The sequence below is a fragment of the Peromyscus californicus genome, unplaced genomic scaffold (genome assembly GCF_007827085.1).
Source record: "Peromyscus californicus insignis strain IS unplaced genomic scaffold, ASM782708v3 Scaffold_10__1_contigs__length_136768540, whole genome shotgun sequence".
NCBI classification, from domain to species: Eukaryota; Metazoa; Chordata; class Mammalia; order Rodentia; family Cricetidae; genus Peromyscus; species Peromyscus californicus.
In genome coordinates, this window is record NW_026294391.1 from 99,348,686 (window position 1) to 99,374,541 (window position 25,856).

The window sequence follows — 25,856 nt, forward strand, 5'->3', positions numbered from 1 at the left end:
ATCAAACTTACCTACCATTCCCAGTCCTTATAGTTTAGAATTAGCAATTCTTGATAAGACATTAGCAAACTTTAATTAAACTCAAACAAGGTTAACCCATGAGACAGAGAGACATTCTATCCACGTGCGAAGCTGCCTAGAAGTCACCTGTGTCCTCGGTATGGGAGATCAGGCCATGGTGAGGCTGTTCTCTTTCTTAGCTACTTCCTTGAGGCAGCCCTGAGCACACTGATTACAAATGGCACAATCTAGGCAAGGTGGATAGCTGAGCAGGTAAAGGTGTTTGCTCCCAAGCCTAACAAACTGAGTTTAATTCGTGAGCCCCACATGGTGGAGAGAACTGGCTCCCTCAAGCTGTCCTCTGACCTCCACACATGCACTGTGGCACACACACACACACACACACACACACACACACACACACACACACACACTAAATAAATAAATAGATAGATAGATAGATAGATAGATAGATAGATAGATAGATAGATAGATAGATAGATAAATGGAAATTCAATAAAAAATTGAAAGGCTCAATCTTATTTTGCTATGACTGTCATGAATAGTCTTCACCACACAGGACAAAATCAGGAATTTTATGATTTATACCATAGTAGTGGTTTTAATATTTTCAGGTTAAGTCTGAAATACACTAGCAAAATGACTCATTTTATTGGTCAAGATTTTTTATGTTGACAAATTATAAAATTGTCTATCATTAACTCAGATAAAAATATGTATGTGAAGGATAGATCTGCTTCTGTCACATCAACACTAGATAACTTAAATTTGTTTTTTGTAACTACTAAAAATAATTCACACTACAAATATTGATGTTCAACCAAAATTTCTAAGGCACACCTTATTTTTCACATTAAAAATATGGTTTTGGAAATACCAAGTTTCAAGTATATAAACACAAAAAGCTTAAAATACTGTTCCATAAAGTTTAGCCAGTCTTCGCTTTCCTCACTCTGTTTGCTTAGCCCAAAAAAAGAAAGGTCAGTTTTCCCCTATTCCCCCCAATTCTCAATTTAGCCTGCATTAATGTTTAGAATGCATGGACAAAAAATGTCTTTCCCAAATGCGGAAGCTACTGCTATTTTTAAGTATTGATTCATCACTGTAATGCCCCCTGAAAAAAATCCAGGTGCTTAATGGCTAACATTGGACTACTGTAACTCTCTCATTCTGCTCCAGATACAGAGAAGTTGTTGCCACACATTTCCAGCAGTGTCAAGTACACAGACAAGAAAACAAGCTGTGCAGCTTCTGGAGAGCCTTGCCTATATGTTCCTCCCAAAGGGGTTTATTCATAAGTCTGTGCAAGAGGGACGGTTCAGGAGTTAACAAGGCATAGTATTCTTTCACCAGTTCAGTTCCCAGCAACCGTGTGGGGGAGGCTCACTGTGCGCACATTCATATTCATTCTCTCTCTCTCTCTCTCTCTCTCTCTCTCTCTCTCTCTCTCTCTCTCTCTCTCACACACACACACACACACACACACACACACACACACACACACACACACAATTATTTAAAAAAAACTCATAATACCTCCTTAATAGTAGATTGGGGAAAAAAATCAAAAAATACAGACCTGTCCTTAAATCTTGTCATATGTTTGCTGGATGTTTTGCCTGTGTTTTGATTTCTCTTCCCTGGTTCTGAAATAATAATGCTTCTTAAAGGGTGCATGTAAAAGTTGAATGAAATAACATATGTTAAGTAGCTACCTAAACAAAAATTTATTAATATGAGTCTCCTGTATTCTCTTCCCTATTTATGGATAATTGAACTTTAATGTATTTAAATGAAAATTATTTAAGAGGTAAGTTTGTAATAAATGTTTACTACTTCAAATGTCAATTTTCTTTACTCTCCACTCCTTCCATTGTTAAATGAGTGACATTCTTTATATGAAATAATGCCCACAGGAAAGAACTCATGCCTGGTACTGGAAACCTGGCCAAAATCCTTTGGCATAGGAAGTCATAGCCCTGCTACTATTATTTTGCTAAAGGGGCATACTATCAAACTGCCTTTTAAATGCTTGCCATTTGTTTGTATTAGTGAAGCTCTCAGTCCTCATTGAGAAGCTCTTTATGCTGGCTGGGGACAGTAGCTGATACAGAGACTCACAACTGGTCAAAAAGTAGGCAATGAGTGAGTGTGGACTATGGAGTCCTCAACCCTGAATGGAACATCTCTATTACCTGTCCTTCCCCCAAAAGTTCAGGGAACATCTGGGAAGAGGGGGCAGAAAGACTGCAAGAGTCAAAGGTCAAGAAAGAGTACTATAAAATAATGTCTCATGCACCTGACCAGGCTATTGCAATTATGAACTCACAGTAGCTATCGTTGCCTGCACGAGATCTCCAAGACTTGTACAAGATCACACCAATAAACACCTAAGCATGGAGAGGGAAGGGGCTCATGAAGTTCCATCCCTAGCTGAGAACTATGGGCAGTTGGTGGTCATTGGTGAAAGGAGAGTCAGTTTTTTTCAGGACTGTGACCCATGGAAGGTTGCCCATGCTCCAGCCCTACATCTCTGTGCACATGATCACTGGACTTAGTGATTCATAAAAAGAGAGTGTGTAGCTAGAGTTTTCCTGCCTGGCCCACAGTCTGGACAAATCTCTCACCCGCCAGTCCCAAGCCGCTCAAACCCGATCAAGTAAACACAGAGACTTATATTGGTTACAAACTGTATGGCCGTGGCAGGCTTTTTGTTAACTGTTCTTACAGCTTAAATTAATCCATTTCTATTAATCTATACCTTGCCACGTGGCTTGTGGCTTACCGGTACTTTACATCTTCCTTATCCTGATGGCGGCTGACAGTGTCTCTTCCCTGAGCCTTCCACTTCCCAGCTCTATTCTCCTCCTTGTCCCGCCTATACTTTCTGCCTGGCCACGGGCCAATCAGTGATTTATTTATTGACCAATCAGCAACACATTTGACATAAAGACCATCCCACAGTACTTCCCCTTTTCTTTTCTTAAAAAGGAAGGTTTTAACCTTTACACATCTCCAAAGTCAACTTGGTATATTTGGGAATTTGGGCGTAGCTTCTCTTACTACTTCCTGCTGGAGGGGGGCGCTGTATCTTATGGGGACATAAAGAATATTTTAGGATTATGGAGTAGTCCATGAGGTTGTATCGTCTGAGCCAGTTGCTTTGAAACGGTTCTGGATGTTGGATCATCTGGGCCATGGTGTCATCGGAGACCTTTCAGGGGGTCTTGGCTGGTCAAACCTGATGTGTCTTAATCTGGAACAAATCCATAGCCTCTGGCTTTCTGTGAGAACAAAAGCAGAATCTCCTTTCCAAAGCAACATATCCTTATATCCAAATTTTGAAGTCAAGGTACCTTTAAAATATACATTTTGGCATAACTTAACAGCTTTTGTAATCAAATGTTTTTCTTTAGTTACAAATATCAAAGAGAACATAATCCAGATTCTTTGTGTGGTAGCCATCTTTACGTGGCTTATTTTTTTATATTAGCTTGAGCCTATTGTTTTGAACTGCAGCCTTCTAAGCCTGAAACGGCGCTGGTGCTGTGGCTGCTGGCTCCGCCCACCTCAGCTTCCCAACATGGCGGCGGTATGCTTACCGCCAGCTCTGGGAGCCATCGTGGGTCTATGCTTTTATCCAAGCAGCTTGTAGCCCAGAAACCTCTTTTTTTGTTTTGTACTAGCAAAGGCTAAATCCACAATGTAGCTTAATGTGGCACTTGCAGAGGCCTCATTCCCGCCATACTGCAGGTCGAGCGCGCACATTAGGAACCCACCAGTAGCTCAAACCGGCAGCTGCCGCTCATTTGAGAGAGACAATTAGGAACTGTTTTTAGCTCCGTTTTAGAATCCTTTTTTTTAGTTTTTAGGTGGAAACTCTTGGCCCCACGTTGGGCGCCATTTGTAGCTAGAGTTTTCCTGCCTGGCCCACAGTCTGGACAAATCTCTCACCCACCAGTCCCAAGCCGCTCAAACCCGATCAAGTAAACACAGAGACTTATATTGGTTACAAACTGTATGGCCATGGCAGGCTTTTTGTTAACTGTTCTTACAGCTTAAATTAATCCATTTCTATTAATCTATACCTTGCCACATGGCTTGTGGCTTACCGGTACTTTACATCTTCCTTATCCTGATGGCGGCTGACAGTGTCTCTTCCCTGAGCCTTCCACTTCCCAGCTCTATTCTCCTCCTTGTCCCGCCTATACTTTCTGCCTGGCCACGGGCCAATCAGTGATTTATTTATTGACCAATCAGCAACACATTTGACATAAAGACCATCCCACAGTAAGAGTGAAAGAAGAAGACAGGAAATTGGGAGAGAGAGAGTCCAGGAGGAGTTAAAGGAGAGGAGTAAGTGGAGCCACAGACTGAAACTTCTTAAACCATTAGCAAAGTAAACCTTCCCAATATTGATGAGGACACGAAAAGATGGAAAGACTTCTCATGTTCATACATCAGCAGAATTAATACTGTAAAAATGGTGATATTACTAAAAAGCAATCTACAGATTCAGTACTATCCCCATTACCACTCTAAACACATTTTTCACAGAAATTAAATCAATTCTAAAATATATCTGGAAATACAAAAGTCCTTGAATAGCCAAAGTTATCCTGAGGAGGATAAAAGTGATACTGGAGGCATCACAATTCCTGAATTCAAATTATATTCCACAGCCACAGTAATAAAACCAGCATGGCACTATCCCAAAAGCAGACACACAAACTGCAATCATCTACTTCTTGACAAAGATGTAAAAAACATACATCGGAGCCGGGCGGTGGTGGCGCACGCCTTTAATCCCAGCACTCGGGAGGCAGAGCCAGGCGGATCTCTGTGAGTTCGAGGCCAGCCTGGGCTACCAAGTGAGTTCCAGGAAAAGGCGCAAAGCTACACAGAGAAACCCTGTCTCGAAAAACCAAAAAAAAAAAAAAAAAAACACAACAAAAACATACATCGGAGAAAAGAGTCCTCGTCAACAAATGGTACTGGCCAAACTAACTACCCATATGTGAAATAAGTGAAATTCCAAAAGTCAATTCAATATGGATTAGAGACATTAATGTCAGACCTAAATAAGTAGAGGAAAGCAGACGGAAACACTGCAAGATATAGGCACAGGCGACAACTTCGTGAACAGGATGGCAGCTCAGGCTCCAAGAGTTAGGAGCTGACAAATGAGACTCCATCACACTCAGTACGCCCAGGAACAAGGACTATATGTATGCAATCCTATATGTGCAGAGACAGCATATAGGATGGGAGAATACTTTCCATCTACTCATCTAACCGTAATTTAACATGCAGAATATATGAAGAACTCAAAAATGTTCAATTCCTAAAGAATAAGCTATCCAGTTTGTCAACTGGCAAACGAGTTGAACAAAGAGCGCTGAATTCAGTACAAATGGCCAATAAATACAGGAAAAACTCTTCAGCCTCCTTAGCCATCAACAGGACACAAGTTAAAACTGCACCTAGACTCCTTTTTACCCTCGTCAGGGTGGCTACCACAACAAAGGACGATACATGGTACCTAGCATGGAGAACAGGTATAAACTGGCACAGTCATTATTCCAAGGACATCAGTGTAGAGGCTGTAATACAAGTACTGTACCACTCCTGTGTATATACCCACAAAATTCTAAGTCAGCACACCACAGAGATATCTGTACATCCATGTTTACTCCAACAGAAATCACAACAGCCATATTCTAGAAAATGCCCCGGTGCACATCAATAAATTTAGAAGAAAATGTATACTTATACAAATTTTATGTGGCCACAAGAATGAGCTAATGGCATGTTCAAGAAGTGAATGAAAATGTAGACGATCGTGTAAAACATATAAGCCATATTCAGACTAATATCAGACGTGATACTAATATGATCAAAAAAGAATTTTAGATACATGTATGGAACTGGCATAATGAACCCAGTATTCTGTGCAAGTAACATATGCTAACAAAAACAAGTGGAAAAGTAAGTATAGCTTTCTTCTTTGTAGGTTGATTTAGCTCAGGTTATTTCTCAGTGACAGAAAGCAGACCAGCCTAAATTAGGCAAAGATTTTACTACAGGGCTACAAAAATCATGACTCTTGAAAAAGCAAACAAACAGTCAAAATATTTTGGTGTGACAAAGACACTACCAGGAGAATGGAAAGGTAAACACAAATACACATCTGCTACCGAGTTCTGCAGCCAGAATCTAAAGAACAATTACACATTGGCTTCACTGGCAGCCTAACTGTTTGTAATGGGCAAAAATCTAAATACTGAAAGACAGAATGCCTAAGTACATGAAAAGAAGCTAAAAATCATTAGCTATTAGGTACATGCAAATTAGCCCAATGCGATAATTCTTTATGCAGTCTCCTCATTTTATACACATTTTCAAGTAATTCTTTGTTATAATAATATTCCATAAATATTCATATTTATCTGTCTTGCATACATGTGAATAAACTTTTACTAAACCCAGTCTTCAAACCAGAATCACAAAACAAAGGGCATTTGTATTTTTATTTCTTATGAATCTAATTTATTGGGTGTATCTGATGTACATTTGGTAATAAAAAACATAAGAAAATTCCCCACTACTTGTCCTGATACTTAGCAAGAGAAACTGAGTCTTCTCTCACCCTTAGTGGATATTCTCCTTTATTTTCCCTATTTACCTTTTCTTTCTGGTTTTATGAATTCCCTTTCTACTCTGAATTTTCATCCTTAATTTCTTGCATATCTTACTACCATTTTATTCTACTTTGTAGCTTACCTGTTATCTTCAGATGATCAAATTTATGATTACATACAATAAAATTCCTTTAAAAATTGAGAAAATACTATGTAACTACTGAAACAGCTATGTTTCTCTTTAGACTTAAGACTTGGTGAGGATATTAAGCAACTGAAATTTTTGTAGAATGTATGGAATTGCAAAACATCACTGTGTCTTGAAAAAATACTTTGTAATTCTCCTCTAAAATCAAGCACTTACAGTATGTGACTTTACTCCAAAGTATTGCCTACACAAAAGGAATCTCATATTTGTGAAAATCTACATGCAGATGATTGGGGTAGCTTTATTTATAACCCTTCCAAACAAAAAAAACCCTAATTATTCTTCAAATGCTAAATGATAAACAATGTTAAGTGTAAACCAAAAATACTAATTTGCAATAAAAGGAACAAACTATGCATTTAGATAACTCTCAAAGGCAGTATGTAAAAGGAACTTGATTCACAAAATTAAAGGATTATATTACTCCATATAGATGACATTTCAAACAAAGCACACTTAGAAACAGAAGGTAGATCAGTCCTTGCCATCATCACAGGGGATGAGGGAAGTAAATGAATATCAAGAGAATTAACAGCAAAATGGAGCTATTCCATAAAATGGTTATAATGGCAATGGCACTACTACTACTCCATGTCGCTTACACTCAGAGCGGGCATGTATAGTGGTTAAAATTTTTACATCTCAATTGTCTCTCAATAAACCCATCAAAATATCTAAAAACAAATGCATGTAATTTGGGTTATAAATGAGGTATCATTTTTGGATTATGAAATAATAAGCAGCAGCCCTGCTGTAATTGAGACACTAAAGCAGAAGGAGGCCCTTATGCCATCCTTAATGGTTAAATCCTTTGACAGAAAACAAGACATTTTTACAAAACCCAAAAGTTGTTATACCACCATTGGAATGCAGAAAATTACAGTAAGACCCTTGCTCAAAAGATTTAATAACACATACACACACACACACACACACACACACACACACACACACACACACACACACAATATCCATTCTTCTAGGAAAAAAACTGAAATAATGCCTAAATCTAGGTAATACTTTAAAGTTTGTAAAAGCACCTTGATTGCCATCTCATTCTGGGTTATTAGAAAGAACACTTCACTAGCAAAGAATAAGTGTTTCACTGCTAAGTTCTCATAGAGATGCATGGTAACTGTGAGGCCAGCTGTGAAGCCCCAAGCTTCCTCCCCCATCCCAGTGACCCTTACCTAAGGTATGATTAAGTCAGTCCAAGACACAGTAAGTCAGACTAAGACCGATGGTATGCTTGTGGCATTCCCAAACCAAAAACAAATTTTAAGAAAGAAAACAGAATAAATTTATAAGCATATTAGCATATATTTACATTCATTTATAGCCAATGTGGCTGAGGAGAAATAGCAAGTTGTTCTTGATCCTAGGGTCCATCTTTTTTTGTTTTCTAATGTATATGAGTGTTCTGCATGCATGTATGTATATGCAACATGTGTGTGCTAAGTATTCATGGAGGCCAGAAGAAGACGTCAGGTCCCCATGTAACTGGAGTTACAGTTGGTTGTCAGCCACTCTGTGGGTGCTGAGAACTGAACCCAGGTCCTCTGAAAGAACAGCAAGTACTATCAGCTGTTGAGGCATCACTTTAGCCCCACTAAAGTATATTTAATTTGAGGGTGTCTCCCTGGTGATTGCTCCCAACAAAATGTATTATGCATTAACATAATACACAGTATCTTTCTTATCCCCACAAGTAATCCCCTTCCTAGTCCAACACCTTTTGCTCACTATATTCCCTCTGCTTCTGACGTGCTTTAACACAAACACTCCATCTACATTAAGGTAGTGATTTAAATTCCATACATACATACGATCAGTCCCAAACTCCCCCATATTTCCAAGCAGAAGTCATTACTCTTGGTGGATTTCTACTTCATATCTTATAGCTCTCTTTTACAGAACTGATCACATTCCACTCTATGTCATAGATGGTTCTTCACTTCCAGTCATAAACTCCTTAAGAGCAGGTGTTTAGCCTTGTTCCTCTGAACACTATCACAGAAGCTGGGAGTATGTCATGCTCTGTAGATACAGTAAGTTCTCCATGCTTTCAGTGAACTACAGCCATACCAAGAGTGCTGCACAATTCTAGAGAACAGCAATCCAAGAGGAAGGAGAAAGGCAGACCTAGAAAGCAAAACACTCAGAATAATAAAGTAGAAGCATACTGTTTACCCATATTAGTTGGGAATCTGCAGAGAAACAAACCAACAGGATAGATGGGTGAATATATATGTTCATACACACAAACACACACACACACACACACACACAGAGAGAGAGAGAGAGAGAGAGAGAGAGAGAGAGAGAGAGAGAGAGAGAGAAATGTGCATTAATAAACAGCAGAGAAATGAGATTTATTCAATGTGAACAAGTTGAGAAGGAAAAAATTCTGGGGACACACTATGACAAGTCCTCTCTTTAGGTGCAGTTTAAATAGAAAGCAAGAAGTATCCCTGACTAAGCAACCCTAGTCATGATATGGTCCTACCCATCACTGACCCTTCATTGTCTGGCTGCTGACTGCTCAGCAAGGTGATCTGACAAGTTCCTTAACTGACTAACACCAAAGATTCAGTCTTTCCCTTCCTCCCACAGGAGACTCCTGGGGAAGTTCCAAATCATTCAGGACCATTGCTTCCATATACTGATGGGCAAGGGGAGCAGCACATCTCTCTCTTCAGAGCATCTTAGGGACCACCCATAGTAAGAAGAATCATCTACTCAATCTACTGATGTAAAAATTAACCTCATCCCAAACTATCTACAATGGCATGTGACAAAATAGCCAAGTTGGCAGCTAAAAGTTGGCCATCACACTCAATTTTCTCTATACACTATTTATTTGACATTCCTCTTCACTCCAGTCATTGTCCCCAGTGCATCTACAGTAGGGGCCACCTCCTTCAAAGAAAAGCAGCTTTACTTAAGGCAAATTATACAGACTCCTGCTAGATTCTAGCTAAATGATAAATCCCAGTTTTCTATGATAATTTATGTTGCACTTGGTTCTTTTATTATAGTGCAGTCATATTTTAAAACTCTGCTTTAGAATGGATGCTTTCTAAATATGTCTTAATTCTGGAATGTGCAGCATTTTCTTCTTTCCAAACAAGCTACAAGTAACCTCAAGTGAAACTGAAATTTCAACACATCAAGAAAGTAGGAATGAATAGAAGTGGGGGAAATGTTATAAAATAAAATTCTAAGTACCATAATTACTGATGCTAAAATCCATAGTGCTCAAATAAAAACAAAATTAGAAACTCATAAGTATTTTAAGACAGCCTTTCCCTGTAAATAAACATACAGAGTATAGCAGATTGCTGAAGCCAGCAAATAATGGACTTTGGCAAGGCCTAAGGAGACATAAGTTAGGTTCCTTAGAGAAGCAAGGAAAAGCATACTGAAACATATTAATACAACAAGTGTCAACTGAGTATCTATTATGACTGTTAGGTGATATAGACAGTGCAAACAGATCTCCCATGAAAATGACTGGTATATCCATCAGTATAAAACAATGCATTACATGAACTGCTATCATCAGCCTAGGTCATCAAGTTACTCTCAAAGCTAAATGCAAGCTAATGAGGATGTGTGGTGCATTTTCATGTGGCCTATCTGGAGCTTGACATTGATGACTATCCTTCAGGTTACCATATCTTCCTCAGCTTCTTACCATAGGAGAAACACAGATCTCCTGGTTTTCTCAAACCGCTGTTTCAGGTCTCCCTTTCCTCTGAACAGCTCTCTCTATAGTTCTGATGGGTCCTTTAATCATGTCTTGAATTTCTTCCCCACAACTTTTTATACACACCTTGTGCAATTAATTGCATGCATTCTTTTGGTTTCAAACATCTGTTTGATGATTACTTCTTTAAGGGGCTGGCCACTGGGGGTTTGACCATACTCCAATGAGTACATGGGCAACAGATTGGACTTGGTATATTTTTTTTCTTTTTTTTTGAAGGGGGGTGTGGCACAAGGGGAGAAGAGTAGACCTGGGAGGAATGGGAAGTGAGTGTGACTGGCGTGCACTGTATAAAATTCCCAAATAATCAATAAAAATTTTCTTGATAGATATTATTTACCAAAGTTAAACCAAGATCAAATAAACAATTTAAATAGACCTATAATCCCTAAGGAAATAGAAGCAGTCATTAAAAGTCTCCCAATGAAAAAACTCCCAGGGCTAGACAGCAGAATTGTATCAAACCTTTCAAAGAAGAGCTAACATCAATACTCCTCAAATTATTCCACAAAACAGAAACAGAAGGAACGTTGCCAAATTCACTTTATGAGGCCACAGTCACCTTGATGCCCAGACCAAAGATTCAAAAAAGAAAATTACAGTCCAGTTTCCCTCATTAACATAGATGCAAAAATACTTAATAAAATACTTGCAAACTGAATGCAAGAGCACATCAAAAAGATAATCCACCATGATCAAGTAGACTTCATCCCAGAAATGCAGGGATAGTTCAACACATGAAAATCACTAAATGTAATCCACCATATTAAAAAAATGAAAGACAAAACCACATGATCATTTCATTAGATGCTGAAAAAGCCTTTGACAAAATCCAACATACCTTCATGATAAAAGTATTAGATCAGGGATACAAGGGACATACATAAACATAGTAAAAGCAATATACAGCAAGACAACAGCCAACATCAAAGTAAATGGAGAGAAACTCAAAGTGATTCCACTAAAATCAGGACAATGCTATCCATTCTTTCCATATCGATTCAATACAGTACTTGAAGTTCTAACTGGAGCAATAAGACGACTGAAGGAGATCAAGGGGATACAAGTCGGAAAGGAAGAAGTCAAAGTATTGCTATTTGCAGATTATATGATAGTATACAAAAGTGACCTTAAAAATTCTGTCAGAGAACCCCTACACCTTTAGTGAAGCAGCTGGATACAAGATTTAAAAAAAATCAGCATCCCTCCTATATACATATGACAAACAGGCTGAGAAAAAAATCAGGGAAACACCACCTTTCAAATAGCCACTATTAATAAAAAATATCTTGGGGGTAATTCTAGTCAGAAACTGGAAACAACCTAGATGTCCCTCAACAGAAGAGTGGATAAAGAAAATGTGGTACATTTTATACAATTTTACTCAGCTGTTTAAAAAAGGGGGAGGCATCATGAAATTTGTGGGCCAATGGAATGGAACTAGAAACTATCATCGTGAGTGAGGCAACCCAAACTCAGAAGGACAAACCTGGTATATACTCACTCATAAGTGGATATTAGCTATTAAGTAAAGGATAATCATTCTACAATCCACAGATCTGGAGAGGCTAAGTAACGGGAGGGCTCAAAGGGGGACCCACTGCCTGGAAAGGGGAAATAGAATAGATTTTATAGGTGGAGTGGGGGCAGGTGGAGATGAGAACAAGAGGGATTGGGTAGGGAGAGAGGGATGGAGGGAAAGAATACTGGAAAAGTCAACTGGAATTAGGGGGCATTGGGAGGGGTGATATTGAAACCTAGTGCAATGGAAACTCCCTGGAATCTATGAGGGTGACCCTAGCAAAGACTCCTAGTAGTGGGAGATATGGAGTCTGAACCGGCCATCTTCTGCAACTAGGCAAGGCCTCCAGTGGTGAGATCAGGACACCAACCCAGCCACAAAACCTTCGACCTACAAGATGTGCTGGGGTAAAAATGGCCCAGAACTTGTGGGAGTGGCCAACCAATGAGAGGTCCACCTTGAGGCCCACACCAGGAGAGGGAGCCCATGCCTGACATTGCCTGGAGGGCCTGCAACTAGAGGCTGGATAGCCCAGGGACCCGGGATAGAACCAAACACGGCTGGCCAAAAAAAGTCAAAAAAATGATTCCTAATGATATTCTGTTATACTCATAGATCGGTGCCTTGCTCAATCGTCATCAGAGAGGCTTCATCCAGCAAGTGATGGGAGCAGATGCAGAGACCCACAGTCAAACTTTAGGCAGAATCGGGAACCCCACAGAAAAGGGGGCAGAAAGACTGTAGACACCAGAGGGGTCTAGGACACCATGAAAACAGAGCCCACAGAATTAACTAAGGAGGGCTAACAGGGGCTCACAGAGACTGAAGCAACAACTAGAGAGTCTGCACAGGTCTGAGCTAGGCCCTCTGCATATATGCTACAGTTGTGTAGCTTGGTGTTCTTCTCCTAACAGTGGGAGAGGGAGGTCTCTAACTCTGCTCTTGGGAACCTTTTCTTCCTACTGGGTAGCCTTATCCAGCCTTGATATGAGGGTTTGTGCCTAGTCATACTGTAACTTGTTATGCCATATTTGTGGTTGATATCCCTGGGAGTGCTGCTCTTCTCTGAAGGGAAACAGAGCAGTGGATCTGGAGATAAGGGTGGACCGGGGGGAGTGAAGGGAGAGGAAACTGTGGTCGAGATGTATTGTATGAGAGAAGAATAAATTTTTAAAAACTAAAAAAATCCCAAACAATCAATAAAAATATTATGTTGGGAAAATTTTTTAAATAATTTATTATGATAATTAATAAGGTAATTTTAGATTTTTATTTATTATTTTAAAAGATTTATTTTTGTTTTATGTATAAGAGTGTTTTGCCTGTATATATGGAAAGTGCACCACAAACATGTAGTGCCCACATGTGGCCAGAAGAGGGCACCAGATCCCCTGGAACTAGAGTTATAGGCAGTTGTGAGCTGCCATGGAGGGTTCTGGGAACTGAACTTGTGACTTCTGCAACAGCAGCAAGTGCACTTAACCACTAGCCATCTCTCCAGCCCCACAAAATTTAATTTTAAATCTCTTCTATAATTCAGAACCACCTCACACAACTGGCACAAATTTTCTTTTTGCCTTACTATGAACTTGATCCCAGGGCCTCTGAACAAACCAAGCAAGTGCTCTATCACCGAGTTACACACTAAGCCCAGACTCTTAAATGTAACACGTCCAAATTTTAACTACTCCCATTAGCTAAGCGATTTAGTTTTCCCTCCCAGCCTCTTGCGTTCTCTGGCAGTAGGAACGGAACTATTCTCCCACCAAGAAATGCGCAGCAGAGACCTGTACTCCTCTCTACTTTCTCACTCCTTCATCCATTCCAGGTGTGACTGCCATTCAATTCATTTGTCCTTCTCTCTCCTTATTAGATCTTAATTTGTATTAGGCGGCTAACCTCCTGGCCTTAAGGCTTGACTGCTTTTAATTTGTCCTACAAATTGCACTCCGATAAATACTGCTACATTACTACTCTCAAGCCAGTCTTCTGTTTAAAAATCACTTCAAGGGCTGGTGCTCTTCCAGAGGACCTGAGTTCAGCTGCCAGCATCCATGCCAGGTGGCTCCCAACCAGCTCCAGGGGATCCAATGCCCGAGGTGATGGCCTCCATGGGGCCCTGCACACATGCGTGCATCCATGAATGCATGTGTGCAGACAGACAGACAGACAGACACACACACACACACACACACACACACACACACACACACACACACACACCTTTGAAAAGAGTCCATACACACCTTTCAAAAGAGACCATACACACAGATACACACACATACACACACACATACACACACACACACAATGTATATACATAGATTATATACGGGATTTAAATTTTGACAATAAATTCTTTAACTATCACCACTGGAAAATGTTTGCCATGTTCAGAAACACACTGATGTGCTTGAAAAAGACTGATACTTTCCAAATCAGTAACATGTCCCCACCCAGATCACACACCAAGCAGTCGCATGATCCAAAGCAGCTGAAATTATCACATAAAATGTTCTAGAAGTTTGCATGATATGTACACAAAAGATTATTTACTAAGAAACTCACTGGTGGAACCCCCTCAGCTGGGTAAGGTTAACGGTTGTTAACACTAGTCTGCCAAATCAGACTCATAAATATGCATTCAAGGAGATTTTGGATCCTTTGAGAACCAGTTTTTTCTCAACCTACAAGGAATGACAGATTTATGACCAGGCACTTACTTCACAAACAAACCATTAGTTAGAAGCAACACTTCAACTGAGGTCATAGTGCCCCTTTATAAGAAGGAGACTCCTAAGAAGGATCAGTTCTACAGCTGGATTTAGACACATAGAACACTCCAGTTGTCAGAGGACCCCATATGAGAAAAACACAAGAAAAATAGGAGAGTCAATGGAGGGAGAATTTGACAGTGTCAAAAAGGTATAAGCAAAAATTGTAGTTTACCTGTGAAGATTTTTCATCTGAATTAAGTTAGGGATGAAAGGGCCACTAAAAACTTCCCAAGGTACTTTATAGCCTTGTGAGACACTTGGACCCACAGTGACCTCCTTGACTAATAAATTGAGGGTAAAATAGAGATGGGAAAACATAGAAACTATCAGAAGTGAGTAAATATTATATAGATAAGCTGAGTATAATGTCTGAGGAGCAAATTAGGACTGCTAAAAAGCATCAGTCATTATTTTCCAACTTGAGTTTTCTCAAAATTAATTTCAGAATTATTTTCTTCAAGTTTTTCTGACTCTTTTATTATTAGACACAACATTTGGGGACAACAGAATCACAAATATTGTGGCTTTTCCACCAAATAGGTTTGCATTCCTAGACAATCTACTGTCATTTCCATAGCCAATTCCATTTGTGTGGATCTTACTGGAGGAGAAAAGGTAGCTCTCTCCCTGTGGGTGTGCATCATAAAAAATTCGATTTCTTAAGGGACAGGGACATAGCTTAGTTGGTAGAATGTTTGCTTCTCATGCACAAAGCCCTGGTTTCTATTCCCAGCACCATGTAAACCAAGTGTGATGGCACATACCTGCAACCCAAACACTTGGACGGTAGAGGCAGAAGGACCAGGCTTTTCAAACACTCCATAAAATGCAAAAGAACCAAGAATTAGAGTATATTCTGTGCTGTGCTGTGTGTGTGTATCTCATGTATGACAGTGTCTATGTGTGGATACGTGTGTACATGTGACACATGATGGGGACCAGAAGACAATCTCAAGTGTTGTTCCTCAGGAGGAATTTTATATATATACATACATACACACACACACACACACACACACACACACACACACACACACACACACACACACACACACACACACACAAGGTCTCTCTCTGACCTGGAATTCACCAGGTAGACTAGACTAGCTGGTCAGAGATCCTCAGGAATTCCCAACCTCCTCCCCCGACCTCCCCATCTCCACTTACTCAGTACTGAGAGCACAACTCTGTGCCACCACCCCTGCAATTTTTTAAACCTGGGTTATGGTAATCAAGTTCAGGTTCCACATATTTGCACTTTAGTCACTGAGCTATCTATTCAGTCTTGAATGTGGTATTTTGCAATCAAATAATTTTGCTACAAATCAATGATAAATTAAAATAATCATTCCTGGATACTAAACTTGTGGATAACACTATACCAAACAAATAAAAAAGGAAATTATAAAATACTCAAAAATTTTAAACAATAATGTACATAGAAAAGTTTGAGGGGCACCTGCCACCAAGTCTGATAACCTGAATTCAATCTCTAAGAAGCACATTGTGGAAGAAAATAACAAGCTGTCATCCGACCTCCACACAGGTACCAGGCACACAGGTCTCCCCACATGACTACCTACACACACACACACACACACACACACACACACACACACACCACACACACACACAATTGCAGAGGTTAAAATGCGATCCATACGGAAAACAAAGTTTAAAGGAAAGCTTATATCCTCAAATACTTTGCTATTAAAAAAGAAAAGCTGAAAATGGATGCACTAGGCTTTCTGCCTCATGAGCTAGAAAAGGAGCCCAGTGAGATCAGAGCAAGTATGACTATAGGCTAGACATGGTGTCATCCCAGTTATGGAAGGACAGAAGTGTATCACAAAATTAGTGCCAGCTGGTAACTCAATAAGACCCTGTCTTAAAATTAAACAGAAATTTAACATTTTAAAATGGGATCAGGGTATAGCTCAGTGATAAGAGTATTTTCCTAGCATAAGCAAAACAGTGCATTTCTAGCACCACAGGAAATGTACAAATAAATGAAATAGAAAACAAAATAACAGGAGCTCAGACTTAGACATTACACATACTGAAAAGAGAACCTTTTCTAAGGTTGTAGGGAAACAAAGCACAAATTGAGGGAAGCTTCTTGCAGGTCAATGAGGACACAACTCTCCAGCTATATGCTGCAGCAATTCTAGCTCTGGACCGTTTTCTCCCATCTATACATAGAAATGATGTGCATCGCTGCAAAAGCAACTGCAAAGTCTAGACGAACTTAACATCCCTAGGTCAAAGACTGTCAAGGTATGCTATGCAGTTATTTATTTTCTAGTAGCCAGAAAAGTAGGAGAATTTATTAAGAATGAGGAAGTAGACTGGAGAACCAGAAACACAATGCCCATGCTGTACAAAGGATGAGAACTTTAATGTCACATAGTGTGGACTTTCTTGCAGTTACTAAAATTAATAACATAGCTTGCCACATAACTTGTAGACCAGTGGTTCTCAACCATCCTAATGCTGTGACCCTTTAACACAGTTTCTCATGTTGTGGTGACCTCCAATCAAAACTATTTTTGTTGCTACTTCATACCTGTAATTTTGCTACCATTATGAATAGTAATGTAAATATCTGATATGCAGGATATCTGGTATGTGATCCCTGCGAAAGGGTCATTTGACCCCCAAAGTGGTCACAACCCACAGATTGAGAACCACTGTTGTAGACAAACATTCCTAGAATATTTTATTAATAATTAGGCAAAGAGGAAATAACTCAAACATCCATATACTGACGAATGAATAAAACTTGCATGAGAAATAAAATATAAGGTAGATATCTATGGCCTAATATGGAAAGTATATGTGTGTATATACATATATATGAAAAGTATACAGCATACGCTGTTTGAAAGTCAAAGTGGAAGAGATTAGTGTATATGTATATTTTCATTTGTTTTAAAAGAGGATATATGCATTTGCTTGTAGTTCCATAGAAAGAAATCTATAACTAAACAAACAAAAATGGCTGCTCCAAAGACAGAAGACTTTCCTTAGCTACTTCCCTGTTTGTCCTTAATGTGTTCTCATATACGTGAATGACTGTTGTAACAGAAAAAATCAACCACAGGATATATGCATATATATGTATAATATATTTCTACATATATAATTAGTATATGTACATCTATTTGTTTAATGTCTATTTCTATAAAAACTTAGATAAGTTACAGGGCCAGGGAGTAGGTCAGCTCTTAAATAATTATGGCAAATCACCAGGGAGACAAAGACTGGCATACTTAGCCTACTTGGTGAGTTCCAGGCCAGTGAGATACCCTGACTCAAAAAAAGAAGTGAATGAATTTGAGAAATGATACTAAATATTGCAGACACACACAAACACACATGTAAGTCATAAACAACTCTAAACCAAGCAATAGCCAAATTTTCAGTCCAGGAATACAATTTTTCAAAATAAAAATTAATAAATTCAACCCTACATGAAGAACTACAGGCAACTGAGTTTCCTCAGCTGGAAATAGGAGAAGTAGACTTTCCCAGGGAAGAGTACACCAATTGACTGTCCAGTGCAAAAAAGCCTTAAAAAACATGCATACAAGTAGCATTATATAAGCTAAACAAGTTATAGTTAGAAATATATAGATATAGATAGATAGATACAATGACAATTACTGAAAAAAGAGGCTATTTTGAAGGAGAATGGATAGGGGTATGTAGGAGGGTTTGGAAGGAAGAATGGGAAGGGAGAATTTTAATCATATCTTAATCTCAAAAATAATAAAAATAATAAATTTCAGATTTTTTTCTCTAAGAATACAAAACTAAGATTTCTGACTTATTTCCTTTCCCTCAAGTATCCATATTTCAGTACTGAAGTATGTTTTAAGTGGTTGAGTAATGGAATTTAAAAACTTTATCTGAACCCATTCTATGGGAAAGACAACTTCCATGCATCTTAATGACTTTAACATGTTGTAGCAGATGCATGAGGACAGACTCTAGGTCTGAGTTTCAGCTCACTGTGTGAACTGGTACAAAACACAGGGTCCCCAGGATCAGAGAATATAAATTGCAGTTGTTCTAAGTAATCTTTTTCAGCCCTCCTCAGGTACCTTCACATCTTTGGACTCCAGTTTCCTCATCTGCTGAAAGAAGAGCTTTCACAGAGCTACATTTAGGTCTGCTTCCTCATTCTTGATTGAGTTTTATGTATGGAACCATCAATACACCCCTACACACACACACACACACACACACACACACACACACACACACACACACGCACTCTATCACAGACCTCCTCTGAATCCTCACCACTGCCATTACTTGTAAGGCACACTCTTCTAACCCTCGCCAGGAATGCAACAGGAAGGACGACGTATATTCATAGTATGACATTTAAGGACTTGGGAAATGTACAGCAGACACAATTTCAATCAGTCCAGAAAGCAAAAAGGTAGAGCAATAGATTATGTCTTTGAAGGATTTGAAGAAGTGTTCAGTGCTTGCTAGTTAACCGGCGTTATGAGACAGACTTTTTTTTTTCTTTTTTTTTTTTCTTTTTTTTTTCTTTTAATTTATTTTGCAATACAATTCAGTTCTACATATCAGCCATGGTTTCCCTTGTTCTCCCCCCTCCCGTCCCCCTCACCCTCCCCCCAACCCCCCCATTCCCATCTCCTCCAGGGCAAAGCCTTCCCCACAGACTGAGGTCAACCTGGTAGACTCAGTCCAGGTAGGTCTAGACCCCTCCTCCCAGGCCGAGCCAAGCGATCCTGCATAGGCCCCAGGTTTCAAACAGCCAACTCATGCAATGAGCACAGGACCCGGTCCCACTGCCTGGATGCCTCCCAAACAGATCAAGCCAATCAACTGTCTCACCCATTCAGAGGGCCTGATCCAGTTGGTGACCCCTCAGCCATTGGTTCATAGTTCATGTGTTTCCATTCATTTGGCTATTTGTCCCTGTGCTTTATCCAACCTTGGTCTCAACAATTCTCGCTCACATCACCAGGGAGGCTACCTGGAACACAGGACCCCAAGAAAGACACAGGGATCGCCCAATGACAGAGAAATGGAATGAGATCTACATGAACAGCCTGGACATGAGTGGGGGTAATGAAAGGCGAGAGTCGAGGGAAAGAGAGCTTGGGGGAGCAGGACATCCCAGCTGGATCAACAACAGAGAGGGAGAACAAGGAATAGGAGACCATGGTAAATGAAGACCACATGAGAATAGGAAGAAGCAAAGTGCTAGAGAGGCCCACAGAAATCCACAAAAATACCCACACAACAGACTGCTGGCAGTGGTCGAGAGACAGCCCGAACTGTCCTACTCTGGTGATGGGATGGCCAAACACCCTAATTGTCGTGCTAGAAACCTCATCCAACTACTGAGGGATCTGGATGCAGAGATCCATGACTAGGCCCTGGGTGGATCTCTGGGAGTCCAATTAGCGAGAATGAGGAGGGTTTATATGAGACAGACTTTTCATGGGGAGATGTAACACATCTGCTCATCCCAGATAGGGAGCCCATGACAGACCAAAGTGCCAAGCACCACCAATGGCTGACTTTAGTGAACCAATGGGGTTTATTGGTGGGGGTTACTTGCAGGAATATTGGTGGGGGTTACTTGCAGGAAGAGACATGACTCAAGGCCAGCTGCATCACAAGAGCCCCTCGCGGCATGGGTGAGAGTTCACAAAAGCTGGGGACCTGGAACACACTGCATGCAGCCTGCAGGCAGCTCAATAGGCTGCAGTGTCCTCTCCAGGGGGTTCAGTTGGTCTGAGCCTTTTCTAGACAACTCAGCTGGGTTTGGGTTCATCTAGGCCAGTATTTCTCAACCTGTAGGTCACAACTCCTTTGGGGGGGTGGGGAATGACCCTTTCACAGAGATCACACATCAGATATCCTGCATATCAGATATTCACATTACGGTAGCAAAAATTAGTTATGAAATCGCAACAAAATAATTTTATGGTTGGGGGTCACCAGAATACGAAGAACTGTATTAAAGGGTCCCAGCATTAGGAAGGTTGAGAACAACTGATCTAGGCAGGTTGCCTGGTCTCTGCTACTTTCAGGCTATTTGGAAGGTCTCTGTTTCTTCTTTGCAACTCGGCTCATCTGACAGTGACTATCAGCAGTTTTGACTCTTTATATAGAGACAGGATCCTAGTAAATCTGAACAATTTCAGGGATTTCCTAAAGCTATTTTGTGTTCTTTACTTCTTGTCTTAAGGGGCTTCCGTGCACTACCCCCTGCCCCTAGAACAACCTTTATTTCACCTCTCTGTAAACGTCTTGTCTTCAGAAGTTCCCCTCCAAGAAGGAAGGTTTTCATCGCAGAGGAAGCTGCTATACAACAACTGACGCTGCAGTAATGTGTGCGTTTCTGATTGCTTAAGCAGTACATACACTAGGACAGTAAGTCCCCCATCATGGCTTGACGCTTTTCCTCTTCAGGCAATCTATGTCACCTATTCTATCAATCCATTTTTGTTATTTTTATCTCAAATAGGTTTCTTTTTAAAGGAGTAAATAAATTCTTCAAGATAGACTCTTATCTATGTGCTACATGTGTTTGTTTTGGGGGTTTTTTTTGTTTTGTTTTTTCTTCACAAATGGAGAAAATGTCTGTCTAAGGCAAATTTAAATAATACTGTGAAAATAACAAACTGTCTCTGGAATCTATAGTTAAGACAAGGATTAGTCTCCCATTTCAAGCTGAAATGCAATTAAATCATGACAAAAAATAATGCAAACTTCTGCTTCTGCAAAGATGAAGTAGGTGGAGCTTTTCTCTATTCCTCCTACAAAGTGCAATTACCATAGAAATTGAATGTAAGGAAAAATATCATAGTTCTGAAAGTCAGCAAGAAAGGGTAGATACAGGCTGAGGACCTCGGGCCCGAAGGAACAACACAGTGGTGGGTGCTCTGGGCAGATTTTCTTTCTCACCTATTCCAAACACAAAGTCAAAGATGATCATCTGGAAATGACAGTTATCAGAGACTAACACGAGCATAGAACAAGAAATGGATCTGGAAGAGGGGGAGGGAGGGAGGGAGAGAGGGAGCAGGGGAGGGAGGGAGGGAGGGAGGGAGGGAACAGGGGAGGGAGGGAGGGAGGAACAAAAATTTTGCCTGTCATATCTAGACAAGTGATGAAGGGGCAGGAGTGCAAGGCAAAAAACTCTAAGACAAAATACAGTTTATAAATTAAGCATAGAAAGGAACTAAATAAGGAGATGGCTCAGGAGTTTAGGGCACAGCAGTTTAAGAGTGCTTACTGCTCTTGCCAAGGACTCAAGTTCAGTTCCCAGCACCACAGGGAAACTCACAAGTGACTATAACTCTAGTTTACAGGGGATTGGAGACCTTCTACTCTGTGGGCACCTGAGCGTATGTGGTGCACATATACAAATGCAGGTCCACACACATACACATAAATAAATATAAATGAATCTTTCCAATAAAGGAACTAATAACTATCAGAACAATGATAACAATCTACTGTAATAAAAGTTATATGAATGTCCTCTCCCACCCCAAAGGCTAACTTGAACACAAGCAGGAGTAGTGAACGTCCTGGATAGAACAGCACACTGCTCAAAGCAGGCTGCACTTTAAAACATGGATTGTTTATTTCTCAAACTTGCCATGGAACATTTTCAGGTTGAATTTAACCACAAGTTACTAAAACACAGACAACTGAATGTGCACATAAGGGGAGACTCTTCAGTTTAAGGAAATAAGAAATCCACAGTCATGAAGCTGAACAAATGTGAAATAGTACCTTACTTACGTGGGAAAAACAATCCGCATGACCATAGACTCTCCTCAGAAAATGTTAAGGCCATAAGGGAAATGAATAGGAGATTTTATTTTAAGTACTTAGAAAAAAGAACTGCCAACCAAGAACCTAGACTCCAACTAAAGTGCCTGCCATTCAGGAATAAATGGGGGTGAGCAGGCATTCTTGGAGGAGGGAACCTGAGAGTCTGTCATGAACACATCCACCCTGCAAGAGTAAGTAAAGGAAGTTCTCTATTCTGAAAGGAATGATAAAAGAATCCTGGAACATGAAGGAAAAGAACATAGTGAGAACAACACTTGTTTTCCTTCTCTTAAGTTCTTAAAATTATGTTTATAGTGATTAACTGAGTTCTGCATTTTCATGGTGGAGGCGGCGGTTATATGAATCTGAATCATGGTAAAATTAAATAAAAGTAAACACAAATGCGCGCACGCGCTCACACACACACACACAGAGAATGCCAATGTCCATTTCTGGGCTTTGATAATGCACTACATTTACATAAGATATAGCCATTGTAGAAAACAGGGTGAAGGATATACATGATTGCTTCTCTGAAGTTTTGTAGGTCTAGAGATATAGGTCAATTGGTCGAGTGCAGTCTATCATGTACAAAGCCCTAGAGGGATGCCTAAAATCCCAGCACTTGAGAGGAAGAGGCAGCAGGATCATAAATTTAAGTTCATCTTTGGTTATGAAGTGAATTAGAGGCCAGCCTAAGATAAACTAAATTTATTTCAAAAATATATACAAAACAAAATCTTTTAAAATGTCTGCTACAAATAGGGCTATTTTCTAGTAAGGAAGGTAAGTTTAAAACAAAGCCTATTAATACAAGTTAGAAGGGCCAGGCATTGTGATATTCTGCTATAATCCCAGCATTCAGAAAGCTGAGTTAGGAGTTGTTCAAGTTTGAGGCCACCCGGGGCCTCAAGTTCAAGGCATACATAGTAAGATTGGGATATGCAGTATGACTGCCTTAAAACAAAAATAAATACACAGAAAATAGAATTAAAAACAACAATTCTTAGTTTTCTAGTCAGTTTTTCTGATTTGCTTTCTCAATATTTTCAAAAAATGAAAACAGACTCTGACCAGAGAAGCAGGTAGGCTAATGGCTGACCTTCATCTCTCCCTCCATTCCTCCAAACCCAATGCTCCAGTCTCATCCCCAGCTCTGAAACAGAATACCTATTGAGGCTTCCTTCGCTCTTCTGCCCCCATCTTCAGTGGATCACACAGATCTTCCACTTCCCTCTCCTCATTGCTTTATCCCAGGCCCATCTCCAGAAGGCTAATCACATATTGATCCCCACACAATGATAATGGGTGATTTCAGTACCCTACTCTTACCAATACACAGGTCAACCAAACAGAGAAATGCTGGAACTAACTGATGTCATAAACCAAATAGAACTAACAGATATTTACAGAACATTTCACTCAAACACAAAAGAATATACCTCCTTCTCAGCACCTCATGTGATGGTCCAAAAAAACCGCATGCCCAGACACAAAACAAGTCTCAACAGATACAAGAAATTGAAATAACATCCTGCATCCTATCTGACCACCACAGATTAAAGCCATATACCAACAATAGAAACAACAGAAAGCTTACAAACTCATGGAAATAGAACAACTTATTATTGAAAGAAAAATGGGATAAGACAGAAGTTGAGAAAGAAATTTAAAACTTTTTAGAAATGAACAAAAATGAAGACACAATATATCCAAACTCATGGGACACAATTATCACTAAGTGCTTACATAAAATATTCTAGAGTTTTCATACTAGAAACTTAACAGCACACCTGAAATCTCTACAACAACAACGAAGAACGAAAAAACAAAAGAAAGATGGAAAGAAAGAAAGAAAGAAAGAAAGAAAGAGGGAGGGAGGGAGGGAGGGAGGGAGGGAGGGAAAGAAAGAAAGAAAAGGAAAGAAAAGAAAAGAGGAAGAACCACACCCAAAAGGAATAGACTGTAAGAAATAAACTTAGGGCTGAAATCAATAAATAGAAAAAAAATTACAAAGAATCCATGAAACAGTTTTTTTAAAGACATCAGTAAGATTGGTAAACCATTCTCTATATTAACTAAAAGCCAGAGAGAGAATATCCTAATTAGACATAACAGACACCAAGGAAATCCAGAGAATTATAAGAACATGCTTTAAAACCTGTACTCCACCAAACTGGAAAATCTAAAAGAAACAGATGATCTAAAAAAGAAAATCTAAAAGAATTTTCTCCATACATATAACTTACCAAAGTTAAATCAAGATCAGATAAATAATTTAAGCAGACCTATAACCCCTAGTGAAATAGAAGAAATCATTAAAAGTCTCCCAACCAAGAATACCCCAGGGCCAGATGGTTTGGGCACAGAATTCTACCAGATTTTCAAAGAAGAGTTAATGCCCATACTCCTCAAATTATTGCACAAAAAATGGAAGGAACATTGCCCAATTCATTTTATGAGGCCACAGTTATCCTGATACCCAAACCATGTAAAGACCCAATAAAAAATTACAGACCAATTTATCTTATGAACATAGATGCAAAAATTCTCAATAAAATACTTAAAAACCAAATCCAAGAACACATCAAAAAGATCATCCATCATAATCAAGCAAAGATTCAGGGATGGCTCAACATACATAAATCAATAAATATAATCCACCATATAAACAAACTGAAAGACAAAAATCACATGATTATCTCATTAAATGCAGAAATGGCCTTTGACAAAATCCAACACCCCTAATGATAAAAGTCCTGGAGAGATTAGGGATACAAAGGACATACCTAAACATAATAAAGGCAATTTACAACAACCCTATAGCTAACATCAAATTAAATGGAGAAAAACCCAAAGCAATTCTACTACAATCAGGAACAAGATAAGGCTGTCCATTCTCTCCATACCTTTTCAATATCATACTTGAAGTCTTAGCTAGAGCAATAAGACAACTAAATGAGATCAAGGGGATACAAACTGGAAAGGAAGAAGTCAAAGTATCTTTATTTGCAGATATGATAGTATATACAAGTAACCCTAAATTTCCACTGGGAAAGTCTATGTGTAGAATATTGTT

The 25,856-nt window shown here is 39.5% G+C and overlaps 1 protein-coding gene and 1 long non-coding RNA gene across 4 annotated transcripts in view; one reads left to right on the top strand and one right to left on the bottom strand.

Moving 5' to 3' along the window:
* Positions 1-25,856, bottom strand: part of Klhl13 (kelch like family member 13) — a 165,694-nt gene that overhangs the window by 113,445 nt on the left and 26,393 nt on the right. The gene's annotated exons all lie outside the window — the stretch shown is intronic.
* The window catches only part of LOC128110187 (uncharacterized), a 112,874-nt gene that overhangs the window by 53,184 nt on the left and 33,834 nt on the right, over positions 1-25,856 (top strand). Inside the window, exon 3 of one of the 2 annotated variants that reach the window (XR_008218140.1) lies at positions 1,201-1,408. The exons of the other annotated variant lie outside the window; for it this stretch is intronic. This is a non-coding gene — a long non-coding RNA (uncharacterized LOC128110187). Of the gene's footprint in view, positions 1-1,200; positions 1,409-25,856 lie in introns of those variants that run through there. 2 annotated transcript variants of the gene reach the window in all.